The 9,801-nt window shown below is 41.2% G+C and overlaps 1 pseudogene; it reads left to right on the top strand.

Moving 5' to 3' along the window:
- Positions 8,884-9,185, top strand: LOC102170519 (annotated as a pseudogene).

Genomic DNA, 9,801 nt, shown 5'->3' with positions numbered 1-9,801 from the left:
GCTCCTGAGTTATTGCTGAGACTGGGCACAGTCCCACAAGTCATAGGCTTCCTTCTATTACCGTGGGTGGACTTCCTTAGGGGGTGAGTCTTTTTGAAACATATCCTACCCAATACTGTTGTAACCTGAGACCCAGGCATCCGTAGGTCAGGGTGCAGATCCCCAGGCAAGCTGAGGCATGACAGCCTCCTGGAGATTGAATCCTCAGGCAGGTTGAGGTATGTCAGCTTCCCAAGAATTGGGTCCCTGGGCAGATCGAGGCATGTCGACCTTCTGGGACCCCTGGACTGGCGGATTCCTTAGCAGGTTGAGGTGTGACAACTTTTTGAGGACCAGATCCCTAGGCAGGTCAAGGCAGGTTGATGTTCTGGGACTCCCCCTGCCCCCGCCCCCTGGACTGGCAGATATCTGAGCAGGTTGAGGCATGACAAGTGACCAGATCCCTATGGAGGTTGAGGCAGGTCTACCTTCTGGGACCCCTGGGCTGGATTTGGGTGTCTTCAAAGCCTCTAGCATGGCCAGTGCTGGATAGGATTAAGGGGTTGTAATTTAAATTCATTGCCAGTTTTTTCACTATAGATGGGAATAGATATCATGGTGTAAAGCAATCCAAGCCTGTGCCCTGAGCCTGGGAACCTGGTGGAAAGGTCACAAGCCTTATCCTCTTACTGCTCTGAGGGATTGTAAGTCACTGATTTCCTCCCCTAGTCCTCCAAAAAAGCAGCTTAGGGTGTTTCCAATGGTAACCGTTTCATTGTCATAGACCCACTTTAGGTAATAAAAGAAGCAATGACAAAGGAGTGGGTCATCTGGCCCTGTTAGGGGCATTAAGAGTATTTTAATAATAGACGGGATGGAGAAATGTTGCCTGCAAGGGGGCAGGGTCCTGGTTGTAGGAGTTAGTAATTGGCTTAAGAACAAATTGCTAAGAGACAACAGACTAGATGTTACAGAAAAGTGGAGTGGAGATTTGATCCCAAGGTCTATTTGTAACTTTAGGAGAAGGGTGTTAAGGGTTTGGGCCCAAATGGCCTTCAGGGCTAACTCCTAAAGTGGCAAACATTAACCCTGGAAGCCCAAATGCCCCTGAAGGGATGCCAGTATATGGACTTCTAGTGGGCATTGTGTGCCTGTCTCGTGCCCTAGCGGGTTCATTGAGAGATGCTGATGTTGCACATGCTGTAGGAAACACGGAAGATGAAGGCCTGAATATCTAGAGGGATTCGATATCATTCCCAATGGGCATTCCCCTCCCATGGGCCAGCTATTTCCTGGTTGTCCCTCCAGAAGATTGTAGAGGCAACACTGTGGGCCCAGATGGGACTCAGAGAAAGAACATGAAGCAGGAGGGAAGGCGGCAGGGCACGGCTTTTGAAAGAATGACATAGCACAAGGGCGTAACATAAACCAATTAAAACCAAGATGACAAGCCAAATTCAACTAAACCTTGATTCCAAATCCATAAGCTAAACGACACATCCAGAGGTGGCAGGACAGTTCCAAGGAGTGGGTGGTTCCCCAATGATTGGGATGATCCTCCCACTCATTAGCATATGAATTCACCAAGCTTACAAAACCTAGCTACACCACATTCTATGACCTCTTGCCCTCTGCAATGGCTCATACCCTGCAGAGTGTTTCTCTCTGAATCCAAACAAATCCACCTCTTACCTATCACTGTGTCTCTGAATTTTTGCAATAAGAGGAATCCCCTTCATCAGTCAGTTCAGTTCAGTCGCTCAGTCATGTCCAACTCTTTGCGACCCCATGAATCGCAGCACGCCAGGCCTCCCTGTCCATCGCCATCTCCCGGACATCACCCAGACTCATGTCCATTGAGTCAGTGATGCCATCCAGCCATCTCATCCTCTGTCGTCCCCTTCTCCTTCTGCCCCCAATCCCTCCCAGCATCAGAGTCTTTTCCAATGAGTTAACCCTTCGCATGAGGTGCCCAAAATATTGGAGTTTCAGCTTCAGCATCAGTCCTTCTAAAGAACACCCAGGACTGATCTCGTTTAGAATGGACTGCTTGGATCTCCTTGCAGTCCAAGGGACTCTCAACAGTCTTCTCCAACACCACAGTTCAAAAGCATCAATTCTTCGGTGCTCAGCTTTCTTCACAGTCCAACTTTCACATCCATACATGACTACTGGAAAAACCATAGCCTTGACTAGACAGACCTTTGTTGGCAAAGTAATGTCTCTGCTTTTCAATATGCTATCTAGGTTGGTCATAACTTTCCTTCCAAGGAGTAAGCGTCTTTTAATTTCATGGCTGAAGTCACCACCTGCAGTGATTTTGGAGCACAAAAAAATAAAGTCTGACACTGTTTCCACTGTTTTCCCATCTATTTCCCATGAAGTGATGGGACCAGATGCCATGATCTTCATTTTCTGAATGTTGAGCTTTAAGCCAATTTTTTCACTCTCCTCTTTCATTAAGAGGCTTTTTAGTTCCTCTTCACTTTCTGCCATAAGGGTGGTGTCATCTGCATATCTGAGGTTATTGATATTTCTCCCGGCAATCTTGATTCCAGCTTGTGCTTCTTCCAGCCCAGCATTTCTCATGATGCACTCTGTATATAAGTTAAATAAAATGGGCTTAATAAAGGACAGAAATGGTATGGACCTAACAGAGGCAGAAGATATTAAGAAGAGGTGGCAAGAATAAACAGAAGAATTGTACAAAAAAGATCTTCACGACCCAGATAATCACGATGGTGTGATCACTCACCTAGAGCCAGACATCCTGGAATGTGAAGTCAAGTGGGCCTTAGGAAGCATCACTATAAACAAAGCTAGTGGAGGTGATGGAATTCCAGTGGAGCTATTTCAAATTCTGGAAGATGATGCTGTTAAAGTGCTGCACTCAATATGCCAGCAAATTTGGAAAACTCAGCAGTAGCCACAGGACTGGAAAAGGGCAGTTTTCATTCCAATTCCAAAGAAAGGCAATGCCAAAGAATGCTCAAACTACTGCACAATTGCACTAATTTCACATACTAGTAAAGCAATGTTCAAAATTCTCCAAGCCAGGCTTCAGCAGTACATGAACCTTGAACTTCCTGATGTTCAAGCTGGTTTTAGAAAAGGCAGAGGAACAAGAGATCAAATTGCCAACATCTGCTGGATCATGGAAAAAGCAAGAGAGTTCCAGAAAAATGTCTATTTCTGCTTTATTGACTATGCCAAAGCCTTTGACTGTGTGGATCACAAGAAACTGTAGAAAATTCTGAAAGAAATGGGAATACCAGGCCACCTGACCTGCCTCTTGAGAAACCTATATGCAGATCAGGAAGCAACAGTTAGAACTGGACATGGAACAACAGACTGGTTCATGTTGACCATGATGGCTATTCCACTTCTTCTGAGGGATGCCTGCCCACAGATATAATGGTCATCTGAGTTAAATTCACCCATTCCAGTACATTTTAGTTCACTGATTCCTAGAATGTCGATGTTCACTCTTGCCATCTCTTGTTCGACCACTTCCAATTTGCCTTGATTCATGGACCTGACATTCCAGGTTCCTATGCAATTATCAGAGAAATGCAAATCAAAACCACAATGGGGTACCATTTCACGCCAGTCAGAATGGCTGCTATCCAAAAGTCTACAAGCAATAAATGCTTGAGAGGGTGTGGAGCAAAGAGAACCCTCTTACACTGTTGGTGGGAATGCAAAGTAGTACAGCCACTATGGACAACAGTGTGGAGATTCCTTAAAAAACTGGAAATAGAACTGCCATATGACCCAGCAATTCCACTACTGGGCATACACACTGAGGAAACCAGAATTGAAAGAGACACGTGTACCCCAATGTTCATCGCAGCACTGTTTATAATAGCCAGGACATGGAAGCAACCTAGATGTCCATCAGCAGATGAATGGATAAGAAAGCTGTGGTACATATACACAATGGAATATTACTCAGCCATTAAAAAGAATACATTTGAATCAGTTCTAATGAGGTGGATGAAACTGAAGCCTATTTACAGAGTGAAGTAAGCCAGAAAGAAAAACACCAATACAGTATACTAATGCATACATATGGAATTTAGAAAGATGGTAATGATAACCCTGTATCAAGACAGCAAAAGAGACACAGATGTATAGAACAGTCTTTTGGACTCTGTGGGAAAGGGAGAGGGTGGGATGATTTGGGAGAATGGCATTGAAACATGTATAATATATATGAAATGAATCGCCAGTCCAGGTTTGATGCAGGATACCGGATGCTTGGAGCTGTTGCACTGAGATGACCCAGAGGGACATTAGGGGGAGGGAGGTGGGAGGCGGGTTCAGGATGGGGAACACGTGTACACCTGTGGTGGATTCATGTTGATGTATGGCAAAACCAATACAATATTGTAAAGTAATTAGCCTCCAATTAAAATAAATAAATTTATATTAAAAAATAAATAAAAAATAAAAACTGAGAAAAACATGTTCAATATTATGTAAATATATTTAAATTTTTCAAAGAAATGTTTTTCTAGGGAAATATAAATTAGGAAGCAGATTCAAAATGTAGAAAACCCCAAAGAGATCAATAGTGATGGCAGAAAAAAAAAGTCAAACCCCACAGCTACACAAAGCTAGTCCTGAACTCTTCCAGAATACACAAAAGGTGGAGTTCATTTTTATGTAGGCAGTGTAAGAAATGGAACTTGAAATGGTTCATTTACAAGACAAAGTAGCTGGCCTTGAGTGGAAATTATTAACAAATGATTTTTCACTCAGAGCTAGCTAGTTTTGTCTTGGAAAATTACTGGCAAACTAGATTTTCCTAACAGCTTATACCTGAAGAGACCCCACGTTACAGGATGTTTGGGAAGAGATAAACTAAAGGCCTTGTTTAGAAATTTGGACTTAGGATGGGAAGGGAGAAGAAAGAATACCTCATGAGACAGGTGACTTCCAAAAAGATTGTAACCCCATAGAACTTAGACAAAGAGGAACTGGGGAGGGATTTGTACACCAGGGAATAAAAATTTGCTGTAACTGTCCTAGGTGTGCCTGCCCAGCAGACACCTGATCTTGCAAGACCATCATTAAAGCCTTGCTTCTCACTGTAACTTTTGTCTCCAAGTCCATTCTTTAAATTTGGGCCAGTGGGCTTTATTTCCCACAGCAGTACAAGTAAAATAAAACCTAAAAAATCCTACATATTTTCACATAATAAATTTTAGGGTGAATCTACATGATACAAATTAAGAAAATAGAAGAGAACAAATGAATAGTCATTAAATATCAAGATGAAGACTTTGTAAATGACCTAGTCAGATGAAAATATAAAGAAAGCATTTTACTGATTTTACTCTATAGGCAAGAAAAATAATTAGCAGGATTACAAAGTAAATAACCTACCAGGAAACACTTTGCAAAGGGTTTTTAGAGAAAATACTATTTTTAAAGTATCTATTCTGGTAGATTAATCAGAAAGTATGCCATTTCCTTCTCCAGGGAATCTTCCCAACCCAGGGATGGAACCCAGATCTCCCGCATTGTAGGCAGACGCTTTACCATCTGAGCTACCAGGGAAGCCCAGAACATTCAATTTAAAATGAAAAATTAGAGTAAGATATAGATGGAAAATTTACAACTGAAAAATTACAAATAACTAATGAAAAGCTGTAGATGTACTCAACCTTGCTATTACTCAAAGAAATTCAAATTAAAGCTACATTAAAGTGTCATGTTTTCAAACTGGAAAAAGAACTAATATCTTTGTGGGAGAAAGCCCTAATCATGAACTGTCTCACACACTCTTGTATAAAAAGAGTATAAATTTGTAAAATTTTTCTACAGGGAAATTTCATAATATGTGTGAAAAGCCACAAAAACCTGCAAAGTATTTACCCTAGCAATAAAATTTTATGAATTTATCCTAAGAATATGACCTGAGATGGACATAAGCTTTATTTATAGGTGTGTTTTTAATATTGTTTAAAATAATGATGAAATTGGAACAAATTAAAATGTTCTTTAGTAGGAGTCTAATTAAAATGAGACAGATGATACATATTTTTAGCCACTAGTAATAAAAATGAAATATTTATTCACATGAAAAGCTATGTATTTTTAAATTTTCATGTTTCTAAAACAGAAGAATACCTTTCTGTAAATAAAACATTAAAAATTTATTTCCAGCAAAAAACAACCACTATTAACATTTGATATATAACCTCTGACTGTTGTGCGAATGTTACATAGCATTGGAAGATATATTCCACAAAGACTATTGTAAGGAAAGAATTAAAGAATTAATTTGTGTATATAAAGATATAGCCTAGATGATATATTTTGACATGAATTTATAGTTGTTTGAACAATTGCATCTAAGAAGTGTTGAATCAAATCTCTGTGGCATTCTAATGGATTAAAGTCCTTGTTTTTGTCCTCCCTAACCATTTTACCACTGTCTTAGGACAAAGTACTGGAGCTGTGACAGATGATACAGAATTGTAGAGTGCAGAATGCATGGAAACAAGCAGTCGTAAGGGCTATGTGAAAATGAACAGTGTATGCCCCTTCTGAAAACATTCTAACTCAGTTTTTGTTCTATACACTGGACAGGACAAAACATTTCAATCCCCTTTTTAAGCTCATTCAATCAAAATTGGACAGTTCTATGCATTTCACAGATATTAATGCATTTCGTGCAGCCACAAAATTAAAAGATGCTTGCTCTGTGGAAGAACAGCTATGACAAACCTAGACAGTGTATTAAAAAACAGAGACATCACTTTGCTGACAAAGGTCCATCTAATCAAAGCTTTTCCAGTGTCATGTATGGATGGGAGAGCTGGACCATAAAGAAGGCTGAAAGTGAAAGTGAAGTCGCTCAGTCGTATCCGACTCTTTGCAACCCCATGGACTATAGGCTACCAGGCTCCTCTCTCCATGGGATTCTCCAGGCAAGAATACTGGAGTGGGTTGCCATTTCCTTCTCCAGGGGATCTTCCTGACCCAGGGATCAAACCCAGGTCTCCAGCATTCCAGGCAGATGCTTTAACCTCTGAGCCACCAGGTAAGCACCAAAGAATTGATGCTTTCAAACTGTGGTGCTGGGGAACACTCTTGAGAGTCCCTTGGACAGCAAGGAGATCAAACAGTCAATCCTAAGGGAAATCAGTCCTGAATAATCACTGGAAGGACTGATGCTGAAGCTGAAGCTCCAATACTTTGGCCACCTGATGTGAAGAGTCAACTCACTGGAAAAGACCCTGATGCTGGCAAAGATTGAGAGCAAGAGGAGAAGAGGATGACAGAGGATGAGATGGATATGGGAATCACTGACTCAGTGGACATGAGTTTGAGCAAACTCAGGGAGATAATGAAGGACAGGGAAGTCTGGCTTGCTGCAGTTCATGGGGTGGCAAAAAGCTGGACATGACTTAGTGATTGAACAACAATTCATTTAACTCTTATAGTGGGGAATCTTAGATTTCTATTTTATAGATAAAAAGCCTGAGATACAGAGAGATTATTGATTTGTCTAAAGTTGCCCAGTTAATAAGAGGTAAAGCAGAAATTGGAACCTGGGTAACCCAGTATGACTACTTTTAGCTATCACACTACCAGCACTTAACGAAGCCTTGCTTCAAGCTCAATGCAAGATGCTGTTAATGCAGGAGTAAATCAGTCCCTCAGCAAACATGTAATTTTTGGCACATGTCAAGCAGCATGGAATGTATTCTTCTTACATGGAGATGCAAGAGGTTATATCTGTAATAGGAGATGCTGATATAAACTCTGCCTCCTGGAGGTTATCATTCGTAATAACTCTTCTGACCACTTGGCCCCTCAAGCCCATGGGTGTCCTTTGGTCTCACTGGTGGCTCAGATGGTAAAGAATCTGTGTATAATTCAGGAGACCTGGGGTTTGATCCCTGGGTTGGGAAGATTCCCTGGAGAAAGAAATGGCTATCCACTTTACTATTCTTGCCTGGAGAATTCCATAGAGTCACAATGAGCTGGACACGACTGAGCAACTAACACTTTCACTTTTTTCCCTTTTGCAACCAGCACACAGACACTGTCAGATATGGCTGAATTGCAGTAATAAAGACAACTTGGGCTCTAGGAAAAAGCTGGGACCAGTAGGGGGAATGTCTCTACTTAAGTATATTTATACTACATTTTCCATGACCAGGTCCTAAACTCTTTAAGGTCATAGATGGTGGGGATCCAGCTTTTTTATCTTCTCTACATTTCTGCATCTAGTTTCTTCAAAAACAGAAGAGTGTTGACAAAAAAGTAGAGGCTCTGTGATCACCTGGGCCTGAGCTGGAATTTCTGCTTTAGTCAGGGAGGAGCTGAGGGATTGTGTGGAAGGTTTTTAACCTAGCTCTAGGTTTCCCCTTGTGTTAAGTGGAAATAATGAAACTACCACAAGGCAGATAGGTATTAGGAAGAAACCTACTTTTCTTCCACCTTGAAATATATTAACGAACTTAGAATCGCATGGATGCAGGAGCCTGGTGGGCTGCAGTCCATGGGGTCACAGAGTCAGACACGACTGGGTGACTCCACTTTCACTTTTTACTTTCATGCATTGGAGAAGGAAATGGCAACCCACTCCGGTGTTCTTGCCTAGAGAATTCCAGGGACGGGGGAGCCCAGTGGGCTGCCATCTATGGGGTCGCACAGAGTAGGGCACGACTGAAGCGACTTTGCAGTAGCAGTATATATATATACATCTCAGGTTAAAAGCAAACCTAATAAAAGTTTAAGAAATAAATCTTACAAGTAGAAGGTGTAGGGGAAGTCCCTTTAGCCACAGTGCTGTGCAGTCGGGTAGAGAGACAGATTTGTAAATCCCCGAGCAAGGTTCTACCTACCTGAGGCTGCTGGTGTGCAGAGACCCCCGGGTAAGCCACAGACACCATGTCTGACCAGGAAGCAAAACCTTCGATCGAAGACTTTGGGAATAAGGAGGAAGGAGAATATATTAAAGTCAACGAACAGGATAGCAGTGAGATTCACTTCAAAGTGAAAATGACGACGCATCTCAAGAAACTCAATCATACCGTCAAAGACAGGGAGTTCCTATGATTTCACTCAGGTTTCTCTTTGAAGGTCAGAGAATTGCCAATAATCACACTCCAAAAGAACTGGGAACGGAGGATGATGCGATTGAAGTTTATCAGGAATAAACAGGGGGTCGTTCAACGGTTTAGATACTCTTTTTATTTTTTTTCTTTCCCCTTAATCCTTTTTTATTTTTCAAAATAGTTCTTTTGTAATGTGGTGTTCAAAACAGAATTGAAAACTGGCACCCTATCTCTTTAAAACATCTGGTAATTTGAATTCGAGTGCCCATTATTCATTACTGTTTCTTTTAATTATGCTGATTTTTTGTGACCAAACCTCAGCCCCCTTCATATCACTCTTTCCTTTTTAAAATTACATATGTGCATAGAGAGGCTGTCTTTTCCAGGACTATGCATTTGCAGGCTTGTGATAAATAAGATCAGCTAATGCTAGTGTTTCTTACGACTTTCCAGTTGGCTCTGAAGTTCTAGCATATGATTGCTTCATTCCTGGAGATGGAAGTTTTTTGGAAAACAGAATTGTGGAAAAATGACCTTTCCTTAATTTGAAGCTACTTTTAAAATCTGAGGGTCTGGACCAAAAGAAGAGGAATATCCAGTTGGAGTCACATGACAGAGGTGTTAAGAATAATGACTAACTCCAAAGATGGCTTCACTGAGGAGAAACCGTTTTATGATGAAAGAAAAATCGTGTCAGAAGATCCCAGAAAAGATATAATTTTCATTAGCGGTTATTCATGCA

The sequence above is a fragment of the Capra hircus genome, chromosome 9 (assembly GCF_001704415.2).
Source record: "Capra hircus breed San Clemente chromosome 9, ASM170441v1, whole genome shotgun sequence".
In the NCBI taxonomy this organism is placed as follows: Eukaryota; Metazoa; Chordata; class Mammalia; order Artiodactyla; family Bovidae; genus Capra; species Capra hircus.
Note: the sequence above shows the minus strand (reverse complement) of the source record. Positions and strands in the feature narration are given on the sequence as shown.